Below are 19,477 nucleotides of genomic sequence, written 5' to 3'. Positions count from 1 at the left end.
ATAATTTTTGCAGGTACCCCTTAGGGTGATTGGTTGCTGGTGTGACTTGGCCTCCATCCCTGCCACCGGGATAGACGGTCGAGTGGGTTACTGTTTTCGCAGGAGAGGACCAGGAGGAGTAGCGTGGCCAGGCTTCGCCATGTTACTCGGTTTTCTCCGTTAGTTATTTCTGTTGCATTAAAATTTATGATTATTATTTCTGAAACTCCGATAATGTAATCACTAATGATACTTATTAAATTTGTGGTATTATGCTTTATTGTATTTCTCTGTGCCTCACCTTCGAGTGAGCTAGTGGTATTCGATCCTGGTAAGTGGCTTTATCGGACTAAATCCAAGGGACTGACGTTTTATTCCTATTTAAGTGTGGTCTAACCTCTAATGTGAGACTTAGGCACTTAAGTTGGAATAATTCGGGCGGTTCCGCCACACTTATCCACTCGATAACACCTTTGTTGGAATAGGCGCCCACGTTGGCGAAGCTAGCCTTTATCTTCTCCACGCAGCCCAGGGATTTTTCGAAACATCTTTCTTTGGATGCGCGAAGTTCTTCAACTGTTTTTTCTAAATAGTTTTTCCAATATTCACTAATATCTTGGTTGGCCTCTGCGAGACCGCATTTTTCCTTGGTTTCGGCCAGCTGTTTCCGTAGGTCTTTGATCTCATTCTTTTGAATTTCAGCTTGAGCCTTGAAACTAGCTTCATCTCCTTTTATTTTATCCACCAATGAAAGTAGAATTTTATCTTTTCCGTGGCTTCGTTTCTCAGCTTGATAACCTCTGTTCGAAGGTTGTCGAGAGCTATACTGCAGCTCTCGTCTTCAGCATTCTTTTGCGCCCTTAGGGCGTTGCTAAGTATTAAGCCCTGCAAGAAAGAATAAAAGGATTAACATGAGAATAAAAGACTTCATTCCAGAGTTCATATGCTTCAAAATTCACAATCTCTGTACCTTTAGACTGTTGTATGCAAGAATATCTGCGAGATCGGCCTTTGTCATGGCGCAAAGGCCAGCTTCGAGCTTCGGGAAGCCCATACTTCTGGCCATCTCCAGGTAGACGGATAATTCTTTGTTGTCCGGGAGGAAGTACAAAAAGTCATCTTCGGTTGTACCATTAAACACTAGGGCCCCCTTCGGATACTGCAATTCCCGAGCATAATGTTTGGCTTCAGAAATTTCTTCTTCGGATAGTCTTTTTCCCGAAGCATGTCTAACGATATAATCAAAACCTTCGGAGAATGCTTCGAGAGTAAGGGATTCGGCTTCTTTGGCCACACTTTTCTCAAAAGCTATATTAGCGTCTAGAGTTATTCCTTCGGCCCCCTGCTCGGTTGTGGCAGGCTTCATTTCAGCAGGCATTGTGGGCCCTGCCTCGGTTTCAGCCTGGGTTATTGTAGCTTCAACTTCTATTTGCTTAGTATTAGCTTTGGGTTGCGTTTGCCAGCTTCAGCAACCTTCCCTGTGGGAGCGGGACTTATGGAGTCGGTTGTTTCCAATACATCTAATACATTTACCATCCTTCTCCTTTTAGGAGTCACGATAGAACCCGTTTGTACCTTTGGTACCGTCGCCCTTGTTGGAGCGCTCAAAATATCTGGCATTTTCGTTATTTCTTCAATTTCTGGCTCATCAACCTTATCAACCTTCGTTTCAACTTCCTTGGCCGTAGGCACCTTCAGCATTACAGCCAGCTCTTTAGTACTCTGTGTAGTTGAAGCAGTTTCTTTTCTTTTGGAAGCAGAAGATGTCCCTGCGCCAAACTCAGGAACCACGACCGATTCAATGTAACGCGGCCGGTGGGTAAGAACCTTCAATTTTTGCCCTTCGGCATGGGCCTATCTGGGCTGTCCGAAGCAGAAGTTTTCCTCTTTTTCCCTTGTCCCCGCGGCGGGTAGCGGTAGTCAGGGTATACGAAGCCGATGGCGTCGAAAACTCTGTTTATTCTCTTTTTTCCTCGACCTCCGAAGGCTGCAGATAGTGCATTATCTTCTGCCTTGGAATAAGCTCCAAGAAGCTCATCACTTGTAACTTCGATGCATTTTAGCCAATCATCGTTTGGCTCATCGAACTTATCCCCATACCTGAATGTATACTTCAGCCGAACCAGTTCACCTTCGCTAGACTTGGTGATGGTCTCCTTCGGCATTTCCCAGCTCTCTACAAGCGGCCATACTCTGAATGCTATATGCTCTTGGATTAAATCTCTTGTACCAATGAAAAAGCAGACAGTACTGAACGCCTTCTGCCACGCTTCGGTGGCGTCATCAATTTCAACCTTCGGCTTTCGAAGACCGAAGCGGGACCATATGGGGCGCATGATAACCTCCTTGTTGTCCTCCCTCGCTGTCAAGTCGTTCTTCACATAAAACCATTCTTCGATCCAATTTCCGGGCCATCTCTTCCGAAATGTTGGCACTGGGTGGCTTGCGTTGGGACAGGCGATAAATCCATAACAACTGAAGTTGTTGTGATACTGTTCTTTACCCATGGCCTTCGTCTCATACAGAAGTTCGTGCATGCTGCAGAAACACTTCGCGCTTGGCTCTATCCCTTGGCTTCTTACTGCCCAGACAAAGACTCCCATCCTCAATATGGCTTCGGGGGTCAACTGGTGAAGGAAGATTTGGTAGGTTTTCAGCACTTCAACTACAAACCTGCTTAGTGGGAACCGAAGCCCAGCTTTGAAGAAGCTTCGGTAAATCACAACTTCGTTTTCCTCGGGAGCAGGGACGTTGTTGTCTCCACCAGCCCTTACAATAGACATATCCCATAAGTATCTTCCTCTCATGTTCTCAAGGTGACTTTGTTTGATGGTCGATTTTCCGAAAATCGCATGACTTTGTCTCTAGGGCCGATCCTCAGAATCTTCGCCCCCACTTTCCGCATCATAACTGTCACTATCACCAGTATCTTCAGACAGGCCCTCCAGTATCTCCTTAGTAATCTTCTCTGTATTTTATTTTGCCATTGACTCGATAAATCCAGCAATGTAGGGATTCACAGCCTTCTTCTCCTCAAAAAGCTTCTCCTCTTCAGTCAGCTTCGTCTCAGCAACAGCCTTCTTGTCTTGAGACATTTCTCTTTCAGAAATGACGAAAATGCGTATTTTTAACTGAAGCTCAGAAAGCTTGAAAAACTAGCAAGTGTTAGTGAGCAAGAGCTATGAAATTGAGAAAATAAAGCAAATGGCACAAGCAGTGTATCAAATGTGGTTGGTGTGAGTCCTTATTTATACGCTCAGCATGCTCCAAAATGGAGGGCCCCCGTCCGTCATTGACTGTTGCTATTCTAGCAAAGGGAAGGTGTTTTTTCGGACCTTCGGCTTAAGGCCTTCGTCCATGTCACAGTCTAAATTCGTTATCTTAAACAAATTAATACTGCGAGGGGCTACTGTTGGGGGCCTTCGTCCTCCGAAGGTCCTCAAAAACGTAATTTAACAATGTCTTCCAAGTATGGCATATGGACAGGTACCTTCGGACAAGGCTAAAAGCATACACGATGAGAAAAGCATGATCGTGACGAAGGTTGTTGTTGCTCCGAAGCTACGCGCAAGGGAGCTTCGGCTCAATGGCGGAAAAAAGAATTGACTTAAAGGGGAAAAGGTTATCTAGTCCTCATAGATTTGTCTATAAGTCAATAGTAAATATAAAGGGCATGAATGTAATTTCTCATAGGCTGTGTCCTGTGCCTATAAATAGATGAACAGTACCCCCGTACTGTTCACGCTGGCTGGTATCCGCTTTTGCGTCACGCTTATACTTTTGCCTTCTATCAAGCTGAAGGTACATTTGTAATTCAGTATTGTTTCTGTCTCTCCAGGATAATATAATGAGAATGAGTTAATAATGTTATGTGATTGTTTATCTTGTCTCTTATATTTCATATGCTCCTTCTTTTATTAATATATATCACGTTGATGAAGGTATGTCTTTCATAACCTTCGTCTGAAAATCATTATATTCTAAGGGAAATAATGCTTCGAAGGACGAAGGACATTAACATTTTGTGTTGCCTTGTTCTTAACTCATAGCATTTGAGAACAAGTCCCCAACAGAGGGTTTCTGACAGGGGGTGCCTTTTTCATTGTAAGGGGGAGAATACTTTTCCACATGGGAGATCTTTCCTTCAGGGGGAGTAATCCTTTTAGAGGGCAAGTCTTTAAATTGCTTCCTACATGCTTAGCATGTCTTCCTTTTCGGTGTTTGATTCCAAAGGGGGAGATTTTTTTGGACCAAAGCAAACCAAAGTATATCAAATACCAAAAACTACCAAATTTAAAATTTTGATCTTTCAAGTGGTTTGTTATAATGGTTTCGATTCCAAATAGGGAGTATGTGGATTATGGAGTTAGGGGAGGTTTAAGTCGATAATCTCACATTATGTGTGAAGGAAACAGGTGACGCCTAAGAGGGGGGTGAATTAGGACTTCTAAAACTTTCACTAAACTAGGCCACAAATAAATCCCTAGAGCAAAACCTATGTAAATAATCAAACTAGAATGTGCAGACTAGGTTTTGTCTAAGTGTTGCTATCTCTACCGCAATGGCTAAGTTTCAATCTACATTATATAAGTATAAAGACAAGACTGAAACTTAAATGCTTAATATAAATGCAGAAGCTTAAAGAGCAAGGTAGAGATGCAAACTCTCGTGGATGACACCGGTATTTTTACCGAGGTATCCGGAACCACGCAAGGTCCCGACTAATCCTCGTTGGTGCCCCTACGCAAAGGGAAGCCCACACGAGAGCCAAGCACCTCGGTTGAGTAACTCCGTAGAGAGCCGCGGGCCTCCTGCACGCGCAAGTGGTGCTCCGCTTCCGGCTCCTCTCGGACGCTCCCTGCCGTCTCCACTATCGAGCTTCCGACTGAAAACGCCGCGGGCCTTGTTCCCTCCGGTACACAGTGGCGACCGTGACACAAGTGCAAGAGCCAAGGGGTTGTATGGTTTATCTAAACTCACTCAACTAACTAGGATTCACCTAGAGCAAGCGCTAGAGCGGTCTAACTAACTTAAGCACTTCACAAAGCACCTACGCTAATCATCGAGTGATTCTATTAAGCACTTGGGTGTATGAGCTCTTGGAAATGTAAACTATGTGCCTTGGTATGTCTCTTGGGCTCCCACACCTCCAAATGGCCGGTTGGGTGAAGTATATATAGGCCCCAACTCAAATATAGCCGTTGGAAATTAAAGCAGTTCTGCAGCTTTCTGCGGCGCACCGGACTGTCCGATGGTGCACCAGACATGCCACGTGTACTAGCAATTGAAGATAGCCGTTGGAGCTTCCAAAGATGGCGCACCGGACATGGCGCACAGGACAGCCCATGCTCGCTTGTCGTATTTTGGCCATAACTTTTAGCTCCGTACTCTGATTTCGATGATCTTGTACTTTTTGGAAAACTTATGAAATTCTCTACATCCCAGAGTTGAAGCCATATCCGTTTGAGCAAATCTGGCACACCGGACATTCTGGTGTGCACCGGACATCCCATATGCTGCTGCAGTTTTTTCAGCAATTACGACTTCGTATTGTGGGCATAACTTTTAGCTCTGAACTCCGATTTTGATGATCTTGAACTTTTTGAAAAGATTACAAAATTATCTACATCTCATAGTTGAATCCATGCCAATTTGAGTAGATTTGATTTTGTGAAACACTTCCAATTCAGTCAGCCCTTCCTCTCATTTTTGTCAACTTCACTTTTGTTTTGTAGCTTTGTATCTCACTTCTACTTCTTGATGTGTTGGACTCTTAGCATGTATAAAGTGTCTTCAATATGACTTTGTAATGTCTTCTATGGGTCTTATAATTTCTTCTTTGAGGTGTTTCATCTTCAGAGCCTCAGTCCAATCCACTTCGCACCCTATGAACTACAACACACAAACACTTAGAATATACATTAGTCCACAGGTTATGTTGATCATCAAACACCAAAACCTATTGAGCTAAATGGTCGGGGTCCATTTTCCTTACAATCTCCCTCATTTTGGTGATTGATGACAACACAACCAAAGCAAGCAAATATAACAAACATTTGAATGAAAATATGCAATCTACTTGCTAGGATGCATGATTGTCCCCATACAGTGAGATTATGGACTTAAGCCTCCCCCTAACTCCATAATTCACTTACTTCCTATTTTAGACCAAACAACCAAAAACAGTTGAAGGATGAAATTTTTTAATTTGGTGGTGTTTGGTGTTTGATAACATTTTCATTGCTTTGGTCCATACAACTTCTCCCCCTTTGGCATCAACCACCGAAAAGGAAGACATTAAAAGCATATAAGAAGCAAATAAGACTTTCCCTCATAAAGGATTTGTCAATTAATACTAGTTGAAGCACCAAATTGTTACCCCCCTAAATGAGTGTTCTCCTTTAGAAAGAATTTTCTCTCCCTTTAGAGACGAAGAAAAACTCCCCCTGACAGAGATCTTCTACTTAGGAAAAAGCATGTGAGAAATGGGGGTGTAAGACATGATTTGAATAGACTAACTTCCCTTATGCATAGGTAACAAAATATGAGTCAATAATATATGCATTTATAGCAGCATGGGAAGTATACACTACACCATGACACAATTTTAGCGTCAAACATCTGACGGTAAAAATAGATGTTTGGCGACAGCAAGTATGTCACAAAATAATACCATCACACTATCTGTCGGCATCTCTTCAACAATCAGGTAGTAGACATGAATATGAAATCTGCAATCTGAAATCTGTAATAACTTAAGGAACTCGGTTGATACTAGGAATCTGAAATCTGTACACATAAATCATTCACTCACACATGTTGAAATAGCTTCAGGAACTACTCTATACAATCTGTACAATCACTTCCATGTCGAAATAGCTTCAGGAACTACTCTATACAATCTCTGAAAAAAACACTATGAAATGAATTCTTGAAGGCCACCAGCTTGAAGGCGCCCGGCTTGAACCATCACATCTTCTACGACGATGCAAGCGAGATCATTTGTTGGATCAGAGATCAATGACTGAGATTGTATATGTGCACTATATATATGCACCTCTCCATCATTTGCATTGGATATTTTCCCTTCTTTGTAATCATGTGCATTCATTACATAAATATATGTATTAATAGACCTTTATTGCACTTTCAGTTTGTATTTTCTGTTGGGAGTTTATAGACCTGCTGATACAATAATTGACATATTATCAAATTATGTTGTAGGAAGAGGAGCCGGAAGCAAGGATCAGATTGCTTGAAGTGTGAAAAAAATGATTACTCGCATGCATGCTAGCTGTTGGCGTAACACCCAGCCGATGGAGAGATTTTAGTTTGCTAGATGTATATTTGTACTTTTGCATGTAATAGAACTGAAAGATCACTTCAAAAATTTAGGAAATTCGTGTATGCTACTATTTTTATATGTTCATCACAGGAATCGTGTTCTAAACAAATATATGTTGGAATTCAAAGTCAAAGATTGATCCCTTTCTTTTACTAATCAAATTTCATATATTCTGAGCTAAATATTATTCAAGTTGTCCTGCAATGTGCATCATAATCGGTTTATTATTTGTTTCATTAGCATATATTTGTATGCATGGATTATTTTTTTTAAACTGCACATAGGGAATAACATCAGACAATCTGTCGGCATATAGACTTTTAGCGACACACAAGCCGTCGACACATATATGTCTGTCGGCAAAAGTATGTCTGACGGCAATGATATGTCTGTCGGCAAAAACATAAACATTGCCGACAGATAGTATGTCGGTACATATATGTCTGCCGGTAAAGCGTATTGCCGACAGGACTTTCGCCGACACACATTATCTGTCGTTAAAACTTTTTACCGACGGACTGTGAGACGTTATTCAGGTGTTTTACCATCAGATAGTCCGTAGGCAATAATGTGTCATGGTGTAGTGATAAGATATGAAATATAGTCTAACCAAATATTGGAGAAGACATGAAAATGAAGGTAAATGTAGTCTCAGGGTTACCAATTGAAAATCAATGGCGGACCATTTGAATACAAATGGTAGGCTTGTGAGACATAAGAATTCTTGTAGATTTGCAGTGGAAGCTTGTTGTCTTTCTCAGGGGACTTCATTTTCCTTACAATGAGACTACTACATGAAATAGACTCGAAAAAGGTATTAGTTTCAAAGTCTTAGATTATAGAGTAATCTCCCCCTGAAAGTGTGCATACAAGTTTTGAATACTTGTAGGAGACATGCACTTTGATTTGATATCAAGAGGGGCAAATTATCTATAATCTGAGCTTTGGCACATATAAGTTAAATGATACCAATTGTAGGATATAAGTTTCTGAAGCATTAGTGTCATTTACTTAGGGATGTTGAATAAGCTATGTGTCGTGCTTAATTAAACATTTTAGACCATGTAGGTTTGCTCAAGATTATGAATTGAAAACAAGAAATCCTACCATGTGATTTACCTAGTATGCATGCATTGTTAATCTCAAATAGGAACAAAATGAAATACTAGGCATGAAAGGTAAAACTAGATACAATAAAATAGATATGCATATATAAAAACAAGAAATACATTGATTCTAGTTACCTTAGTCATGGGTGGGGAAATTTAGGTCCAAAATATTCACTAATCCACTTGACAATAAACTTGATCCAATATGATGTATCCCATGATATACATCCCAAATTTGCCAAGTCTCCAAATTTCCCGTCGTCCTTCGGACTACTCACTTCCCTTTCGGAATCCAAACCTTCTTGGTGGTCTTTATGGTTGAAATTATTTCCTTTGGCACCAAAATGTGTTTGGTCCCCTTTCCTTTGTTGGCTTGCTTGTTGGCCTTGATTGCTATCACCTTTCCATTCTTTTTCTTCTTGATCAAATATGGTGTAGCAGCCTTTTTGTCCACCTTGTTGATGTAGGTGTTGGAGATTTTGCTTGTTGGCTTTTGCTTGAGCTTTTGCCTTTGCTCATCCCCGGTCATTGCCTTGCATTGGAAAGACTTATGGCCTTCCTTGTGGTATAACCTACAAATCACAGTTTTGCCTTCCACAGGCTTGTTCACTCCCGCAGTGGTGTTATCCTATGGAGGTTGCATTTGTTTAGCTTTGCCTTTCTTGTCATACAATGCCTTGCCAAAGCGAGCCACTTCTTGCCTTAATTGCTCATTTTCCTTTGCAACCTCATCCGAACATATTTCTACAACAATATTCTCAACAAGAACTTGGTTGCAGGGGTTAGAATCATCAATTAAATCAAAGCAAGAAGTAGAAGCATCTTTCTTAATAATTTTAGGAATTTCAACTAAAGATGGCACCCCTGGGGTGCTATCAATGTTTTCTAGCTTAGTAGTTAGCTCATTATTGTGTATGCTAAGAATTTCCATTTTCCCTAGCAAATTTTCAAAAGCTTCATGGGAGCTAGCTAACTCGCCTTAAGTTTTTCATTCCTTTTAACAAGGCCATCATCGATAGCAGTGGATGGAGCACTAGTTTCTCAGTGCTCAATTTTAGTTCATAGCTCACAATTCAAATTTGCAAATGTTTCAAATTTTTCTAGCAAACATTTATAATCATTTTGGGAGCTAATCAACTTACTTTTCAAGGTTTTAAGTTGAGCCTTTTGCTTAGTGCAAACATCCTGGAAAAATTTAACGGCTTCCACAAGCTCATCTACGGATGGCTTTCCCTCACCTTCAGCATCACTACTACTTTCATCACTAGAGGATGGAATGCTCATTTTACCTCTTGCCATAAGGCATTTGCGTGATGACCGTGATGAGCGTGATGAGGACCGGTGGCTGCACGTCCTTGGAGGTTCATCTTCGCTTGAAGAATCATCCCAAGTTTTGACACTTGTTAGCGCCTTGCCTTTGCTCCTCTCCTTTTTGGGTTTGGCCATAGTTGGACAGTTGTCCCTGAAGTGGCCCTTCTCCCCGCATGCGAAGCATCCTATCTTTCTTTGCTTTTTCCTGTCAATGTTAAAGAGAAGATCCTCTACCTGCAAGGGCACACCCATTAGATTAATCTTGCGGATCATCCCCATTACCTTTTTGACGCGTCAGGTTGTTTCTTCGTCCTCGGAGGATGATGTTGATGGTTGATTGTCTTCACCATCATCACTTTCTTCTTCTTCCTCTTCTTCACTTGAGGAACTTAGAGTGGGAGCCTTTATTACCCTTCCTTTCACCACATGCAAAAGCATATGGCCTTGAAGAAGTTGGATCCTCTCCCTGACACATTTTTCGCGACATTTCAAAAGCCGCGATTTTCCCAATCACAATTGTCGGGGTCATTATACTCAAGTCCTCCATGTTGTGAGGAATAGTGATGATGCTCCCATATCTTTGTTGTGGTAGCAGGGAGATAATCTTCCTCACAATGTCTGCATCATCTAGCTTATTTATGCCAATAGAATTGAGCTCATTGATGATTAGGTTCAATCGAGAATACATATCTCTAACAAGCTCATTATCTTTCATAGCAAAAGAATTATACTCATTTAAGACTAAGCAATGTTTTTTTTCACAGATATTGGATGTGTCATCATGGAGCTCATGTAATTTTAGCCAAATCTCATTAGCAGTTTTCAATGTAAACACTTGATTAAAAATATCCATGTTAAGAGATTCATACAAGCAATTTTTTGGCTCTAGCATTTAAATGAATTTCTTTTTCCTAACTCATGGCGGGTTTCTCGGAATTCTTAGGGAGTTTCATCCCATCACGAGTGACTCTCCAAACACCTAGATCAACGACCGCTAGGTAACAAGCCTTTCTAGCACTATAATATGGGAAGTTAGTGCCATCGAAGTGTGGTGGCCTATGGGTATCCATCCCTTCCTCTGAAAAGCATCGGCTCTTTTAGCGGTGAAGCTAAAGTGTTTCAAATGAGCCAAATCAGCCTCTGATATCAATTGAAGGAAACTGGTGATGCCTAAGAGGGGGGTGAATTAGGACTTCTAAAACTTTCACTAAACTAGGCCACAAATAAATCCTTAGAGCAAAACCTATGTAAATAATCAAACTAGAATGTGCAGACTAGATTTTGTCTAAGTGTTGCTATCTCTACCGCAATGGCTAAGTTTCAATCTACATTATATAAATATAAAGACAAGATTGAAACTTAAATGCTTAATATAAATGCGGAAGCTTAAAGAGCAAGGTAGAGATGCAAACTCTCGTGGATGACGTCGGTATTTTTACCGAGGTATCCGGAACCATGCATGGTCCCGACTAATCCTCGTTGGTGCCCCTACGCAAAGGGAAGCCCACGTGAGGGTCCATAGAGAGTCGCGGGCCTTCTCCACGCGCAAGTGTTTCTCCGCTTCCGGCTCCTCTCGGACGCTCCCCGCCATCTCCTCTATCGAGCTTCCAGCTGAAAACGCCGTGGGCCTCGTTCCCTTCGGTACACGGTTGTCACGGTCTCGCAAGACTCTCGCCCCACTCGGTACAATTACAACGGCTCGCACAAGAGCCGAGGGGTTGTGTGGTTTATCTAAACTCACTCAACTAACTAGGATTCACCTAGAGCAAGCGCTAGAGCGGTCTAACTAACCTAAGCACTTCGCCAAGCACCTACGCTAATCACCGAGTGATTCTATTAAGCACTTGGGTGTATGAGCTCTTTGAAATGTGAACTATGTGCCTTGGTATGTCTCTTGGGCTCCCACACCTCCAAATGGCCGGTTGGGTGAAGTATATATAGGCCCCAACTCAAATATAGTCGTTGGAAAGCAGTTCTGCAGCTTTCTACGGCGCACCGGACTGTCCAGGGGTGCACCGGACATGCCACATGTACTAGCCGTTGAAGATAGTTGTTGAAGCTTCCGAAGATGGCGCATCGGACGGTCCGGTGTGCACCGGATAGCCCATGTTCGCTTGTCGTATTTTGGCCATAACTTTTAGCTCCGAACTCTAGTTTCGATAATCTTGTACTTTTTGGAAGGCTTATGAAATTCTCTACATCCCAGAGTTGAAGCCATATCCGTTTGAGCAAATTTGGCACACCGGACAGTCCGGTGTGCACCGGACATCCCATATGTTGTTGCAGTTTTTTAGCAATTACGACTTCGTATTGTGGGCATGACTTTTAGCTCCGAACTCCAATTTTGATGATATTTGATTTTTTGGAAAGCTTATAAAATTATCTACATCTCAGAGTTGAAGCCATGTCAGTTTGAGTAGATTTGATTTTGTGAAACACTTCCAATTCAGTCAACCCTTCCTCTCAACTTTGTCAACTTCACTTTTGTTTTGTAGCTTTGTACCTCATTTCTACTTCTTGATGTGTTGGACTCTTAGCATGTATAAAGTGTCTTCAATATGACTTTGTAATGTCTTTTATGGGTCTTATAATGTCTTCTTTGAGGTGTTGCATCCTCAGAGCCTAAGTCCAATCCACTTCGCATCCTGTGAACTACAACACAAACACTTGGGAAATACATTAGTCCACAGGTTATGTTCATCATCAAACACCAAAACCTATTGAGCTAAATGGCTTGAGGTCCATTTTCCTTACAATGGAGACATTCATGCATCCAAGCAAGTAGATTGTATTTTTACACTTTGTTGTTTTTGCTTGCTTTGGTTGTGTTGTCATCAATCACCATAAAGGAGAATATTGTAAGGAAAATGGACCTCGACCCATTTGATTAAGGATTTTGGTGTATGATGATCAACATTACCTTGTCGACTAATGTTTTCCAAGTGTCTGTGTTTTGTAGTTCACGGATGCAAAGTGGATTGGATTGAGACTCTAAGGATGCAACACCTCAAAGAAGTCCAATATATACTTAGCAAAAGTCCAAGACATAAGACAAGAAGCCCAAGTGGAAGAGTGAAGAAATCCAAAGTTGGGTTGTCGGCTGGCACACCAGTGGTGCACCGGACGGTACGATGGCACACCAGACCGAGTGCACAGAGAGCAAAGCAAAATGGCTCTCTGGCAGCTAGCGCACCAGACCGGTCCGATGAGCACCAGACCAAGTCCAACGATCGACAACAATCAAATTCCAACGACTCTCTGGCATCGGACTGCATGAGTGGCGCACCGAACAATCTAAAGTACCAGAGAATACATCGGCTAGCTAACGTGGAGTACGCATCGGACGGTCCGGTGTCCTCGTAGACAGAACAATGCAGCTTTCTCCAAATGACTAGTTTTGAGTGGGGCTATCTATACCCACTATGAAGGTGTGGGAGCCCAAGCAACATACTAACACATGTTATAGACATTTTCATGTGCTTAAACATCGAAGTGCTTAATAGAAACACTTAGTGATTAGCATAGGCGCTTTGCGAGGTGCTTAGGTTAGTTATACCGCTATTGCTCTTGCTCTAAGTGATTCCTAGTTAGTTGAGTGGGCTTAGAAAAAACCCACAAAACTCGTCGGCTCTTACGTGAGCCATTGTAATATTGTACTTACTTAACAAATTGCAAGAATTACTTCATAATAATCACTCTTATCAATATCAAAAATTAGTTTATGTATTGTGTGGATACCTAAAAGGTACCTATTCATTGTAGGCATTGGGGGCAGAAAGGCTGATCAAAATTTATTGTTGTAGCTATACATTCAATGTAGAAGAATTTTAAATTTAGAATCGAAGGTTCATAATATAAGACTTCAGGGTGCTTATCCATTTCTTTGGAATGAATACATCATCCAATTTGGCAGGCAGAATAGTAAAGATTTCATCGAAAACTTAGGTTAGGGAAGAAGGAGATATTCGTGACTATTGGCGGTTTCATTATGGGGCAGCTCATGATCTTCATATCGATCTATTATCCACCTTTGCATCTATTCTTTCTTAGCTAAACGGGTGGTAGATCCATCCAATTTGGTTGTATCATGGACTCGAAAAACGGATCTGAATATGACTGAAATGCACGATCTTCACGGGTATCACATTTCACGATACCTAAACCTAAAAGGTGGAATAGCGATTTTCAAACCATTTCCTATAAGAGAATGGTTTCCATTACTTTGAGAAATGGATTCTATATCAAACTATAGCTATTGCATTAGATAAGAAAAGAAACTAATAGAAGTCGAAGACGCAGAATGGTAGTGAATAGAGAAAAAAATGTGTCTGTGTCACGGCCACCACTGTGTGTCGGAGGGAACGAGGCCCACGACGTTTCGGCCGGAAGCTCGATAGTGAAGACGGTGGGGAGCGTTCGAGAGGAGGCCGAAAGCAGACCACCACTTGCACGTGGAGAAGGCCCACGACTCTCTATGGAGTTACTCATTTGTGGTGCTTGGCCCTTGAGGATTAGTCGGGACCTTGCGTGGTTCTAGGTACCTCGGTAAAATACCGGCGTCATCCACGGGAGTTTGCATCTCTACCTTTGGTCTTTAGCTTCCACATTTACATTCAAGTACTTAAGTTTCAATCTCTCTATTTCTAGTTAGAATTGCTAGGACTGGAACTTAGGTTGCAAAACTCCTTTTATGGTAGAGATAGCAACACTTAGAAAAAACCTACTATGCACAATCTAGTTTATTTATTTGCATAGGTTTTGCTCTAGGGATTAATTTATGGCTCTGTATAGAGAAAGTTTTATAAGTCCTAATTCACCCCCTCTTAGGCGTCACCGTTCCTACAGTCATCAATGAATCTTCTAATGTCTTGCTTTGAGGTGTTGATCTCCATGATCACTTCTTTGCCTTTGTCCAAGTCCACGCAACATCCTTTAAACTATAAACATAAACACTATAAAACACATTAGTCCAAATGGTTATGTTGATCATCAAACAACAAAACCATTAATCAAATGGGTCGAGGTCTAGTTCCCCTACAATCACTCTATAAGTTGGTATCTTTTAGACTAACACCTCTCCCAAACTTATCACATGTGTAGTAGTCTCATTGAAAGCAAAATGGAGTCCCTAGAGAAAGCAACATGCCTCAAATTTCTGATTTCTACAACAATTGTTATCATGCATATTAGTATCAAGTTCATTTGGTAAATTTTATATGCTTTCTCCATGCTCTATATAGGTTAAACTCCCATATGTCTTTTCTTACCTATTATGCATACGGTTTGCGCTTCATCATATGTATGCATACATGTAGGGGAGACTAGTCAATGCAATACAAGCATCCAATTTTGTGATCAACTTCATGTCAAATTAAAGTGGGAGAATTTTGTAGGATCACAAAAATTGACCCTACCTAGAGCTCTTAATATCTTCCTTTTTGGTACTTGATTCCAAAGGAGAAGAAATTGAAGGACCCAAAGCACTCCCGACCATAACAAATACAAAAACCATAATTTCAAAATTTTGTATTTTATGGGAGTCATATTTGGTAAAAAGGGGAGATTAAAATGGAGAAAATGTTAAGAGAACAATACAACCCTATATTAGGGAAATGGTCCAAAGAAAGGAAGTGGTTTATGGAGTTGGTGGATGGCTTGAGGCCATAATACCACACACCCCATGGACATTAGCAAGCACAAGATAAGTTTTGTCTAAAGTACTCCATGTAGTATATTTTAGCATCATAAAAATTTTACCTTTGCATTTTCATCCTAGTAAGTATATTGTGATTTATATTTTCGTATTTATTATTTGCTTGCTTTGGTTGTATTGTCGTCAATCACCAAAAAGGTGGAGATTGTAAGGAAAATAGACCTAGGCCCATTTAGAGTAAGGTCTTGGTGTCTAATGATCAACATAACCATTTGAAATAATATTATTTGTTAGAGTCTTTGATTATAGTTCAAAGGTTGCAAAGTAGACTTGGACAAAGGCAAATGAGTGACCTGGATGATAAATACATCAACAAGACATTAGAAGACTCATTGAAGACCTACAAGAACATGAAAGAGTCTAAGACACAAGATCAAACTAAGATAAACATGATCACAAAGAAACAAAGCAAGAGCAGGGTTCAATAGACATCAGGCCATCCTAAGGGGGCTTTGGACCATATAGTCATAGCTAACCCTAGCTAGCAGAAGATTAGGAGCGTTGGACCAAGGCATTAAACTAGCTAGCAATGGTAAGACTCCCATAGTGGAGAGATGTTGGACCATACAGTCACACTGTTGATGCTCAAGTAGAGCGTTAGAGTGATCATCAAACTAAAGGAGATTGAGTACTACATTGAACAAAAAGGTTATAGACATGAAATCAGGATGTTGGACTAGTCCATCGCTAGGCATCGAACTGTACACCATAGTACACCACTCCAACGATCGATAACAGCTAGTGCTGACATGCTACTAGCACTATAGCCGTTGAGAGGCCTCGACAGTGTACCATCGGATGATTTGATGGTATGTAGAGTTGGATGTGGAGGGTGCAACAATTATATCTCTTCTTGGGGGCTATAAATAGGATTCCAACCAACCAAAATGAGGTTTTGGAGCTAAGGAACATATGAAGGGAGTTTAGGCCAATCTCTAACAGTTATAGACACCCAAGTGCTCCAAGATCACTCGATGATTAGTGTTGGTGCTTTGTGAAGTGCTTGGGGTAGTTACATCACTGCTCTATGTTTAGCCCTAGTGTTTGAGTGAGGTTAGAACACCTCTTACCCCTTGATGCTTGCATGCACCATTGGGCTAGTTGTACTAGATGGTCTTGTAGTCTTGCAAGATCACACCAACTACATTTGTGGTGTGGCCGCCACCATCTATTAGATGGAATGAGGCTTGTGGTGTTTCAATCATAAACTCGATAGTGAAGATGACAGAGATCTTCTACGTGATGCCACACTAGAGCACTATTTGCACATGGACAAGGCCTAGGGTTATCCATGGAGTTATCTGACAAGGACCTTGGCCCTCATGTGGGAATCCTTGCGAGAGGATCTAATAAGAACTAGGGGAAACTTATGTGCTTCTCAATACCTCATTAAAAATACCGGGGTCATTGATAGGAGTTTGTATCACTATCGCACTTAATCTTCTATATTTATATTATGTACTTTGATTGTGTGCTTTACCTTTCTAGCTTAGTTGATAGGCTAGTTTATAGGTTTGGAACCTAGATTACACAACTATTTGTGGTATATATAGCATCACTTAGTTAAAACCATGTTGCACTTAGATAGTTAATTTATTGCATAGGTTCTGACTAGGAAAAATAGTTGCCTTAGTTTATGTGAAAATAGATTACCTAGTTCACCCCCACCTACTCAAATGTCCTTCAGATATGGTTCACTTCATATCATCACATGGCCTTATTGGTTCATCGATCACAACTTTGCTTGCTCTTCACTGTTTCCTTGGTTCATCTGTGCTAAGTCCTTCCTCAAGCTTCATCACCACATGGTCCTTCACTTCAAAGCCTTCAACTTGCCCTTGATACCCAAAAACTGGTACAATTTTCTCACACTAGTGTATCTAACACCAAACACATATTAGTTCACCAAGGTTGTCACTTAATTAACCAAACTAGGGATTTAAGTATATGAATTTAGTGCAGGACTCCAACCTCTAAAAGCCTATAGCTGGACATTTATTGCTCTACTAGAATCCTAAAAAGTGGTAAGATTGTTGTGGCGTCCTCTCCATGAACTATTCTTGCTGGACCAGATAACCTGGCTACAAAAAGGCCTTCAATGTCTTCTGTACCACATCTCCTCAAGTCATCACATGTTACTTGAAGATTATATCGTCCTAGAGGTTAGGACCACTGGTAGTGCTGGAGTGGCGTGAGTGGCTAAGTGCTACCCAACCTGAAATTTGGTTCGTTCTTTATTTTGTGCAAAAATGATTAAGATATAAAAGTAATTATTTCGAATAAGTAACTTGATTAATGATTCATGAAATGTTTTTTGTTGATCAACGTGAGAAAGCTTAAAATTCGTAGGTATAGCTTAATTATTGTCAGTACTTAATTGCTTATAGTTGAATTATTGTTTAAAAGTGTATGCTGAGTAAAACCCGTGGGTGACACAACCCACTTGAAATCTGATGTGTTCGGATGCGGGTTTGAAATTGCACCTATGGGTGCAATCACGACAGGTTTAGAAAGACTTCATGAGTGCGATTGTGGGCGGGTTTTTGTTGGACCCATTGCCATCCCTATTCCTAAGGCTCTGAACAATGAAACTACAAATTACCATACATGTAATTGCAATTCATGCTTCATTTAATTTCTGTAAGGTATCTTAGGGTTAGTGCTAGGATTATATGTCTTTATGTACCTAGAGTTTCACACATGCCATTTACTGTCCATGTAGCACTGGGTTAATTAAACATGTGTTGCTTGAAAGACCAAGTTAGGGTGTAAACATGTAATGTTTGGTCACCTGGCTGACATAGATCTACTAAAGAATGAACATGAACTAGGGTTTATATTAGTGGCCTAACTCAAAAATATTTCTACATGTTTCTATCAAGTGTAATCACTTTTTTCATGTTACTACTTTGACCAAAGTAGAACTTCAATTTTTCTACGAGTTTTGGTATTTGAACATTAATCGAAGTTGTAGATTGTGTTGCGTGCTATAAACTTTATTTTGGAACCAAACCTCAAATCAGCCTCTAACCTTGTCGAACTGTTGAGAAAGAGGGCACCTTGTCAAGGATGTCAGCGCTAAGATATATGGTGTTGAGCTCGGCGCCATGATATATGATGTTGAGCTAGCCGCCAGGTCACTACCTTGCACACATTCATGCCACACAAATCGATGTCACAATTAATGTCATCGAGACATGTTACTTCAGTGTCGTGACCCACAACATACTAGCTCACAGTCTAAAAATGGAAGTAAAACCTTAGAGGTTTAAATATGAATATTTTAAAAAAAGGCTAAAAATAAAAAATAGGATAAAAAGAATGTCAACATTTGCATCATTACATACAACATATACCGTGGATTTGTCACCTCTAACCCTTATCATTTGATTTACTCTCTATGACCATTGACAATAGTTCGATGATTTTGCCGATGAAATCAACATATGCAATGGTGATCTTGTCGTGGCGACCACCAAAATCTTCGCAAGTAACAAGATTCTAGCTAAAAATTATATAATTTTGTTGGTAATTTATTAGACTAAATCTAATCAAAATAGGTTTAATGGCATGTTATAAACAAAAGGTGTATCTCCTTTCTTAAACGAGAAAGAGAGTACTAGGCCAGAATAAAAAAAAACTACTCTTCATATCAAAATGTGGGTCTTTATATGTTTATCTAGAAAGTTTAAATATTTAATTTGGATGGTTGGTATCTTACATGTGGTATATCTTAACAACGTAAGATTGACATTACTGATTTAATTAAAATATATATTATTTAAATTTAAAAAATATATGTTCAAGACATAGCCCAAAAGTAAATATGTTTGATTTAGAAAAAATGTGGAAGACTTACTACCTCTAGTCAATAAATATGTTTGATTTTTCTATGAATGTACCACGTATCAGTTTCATTTGTGCAGTGGTACATTTTTTTTTTTGCATTATATAAATTACCATTACATCGTTCCTTGTTTAGTTTTGTGAAATATATATATTGAAACGTACATTGCTATT

Source organism: Zea mays, chromosome 7 (genome assembly GCF_902167145.1).
Source record: "Zea mays cultivar B73 chromosome 7, Zm-B73-REFERENCE-NAM-5.0, whole genome shotgun sequence".
NCBI lineage: Eukaryota > Viridiplantae > Streptophyta > Magnoliopsida > Poales > Poaceae > Zea > Zea mays.
Note: the sequence above shows the minus strand (reverse complement) of the source record.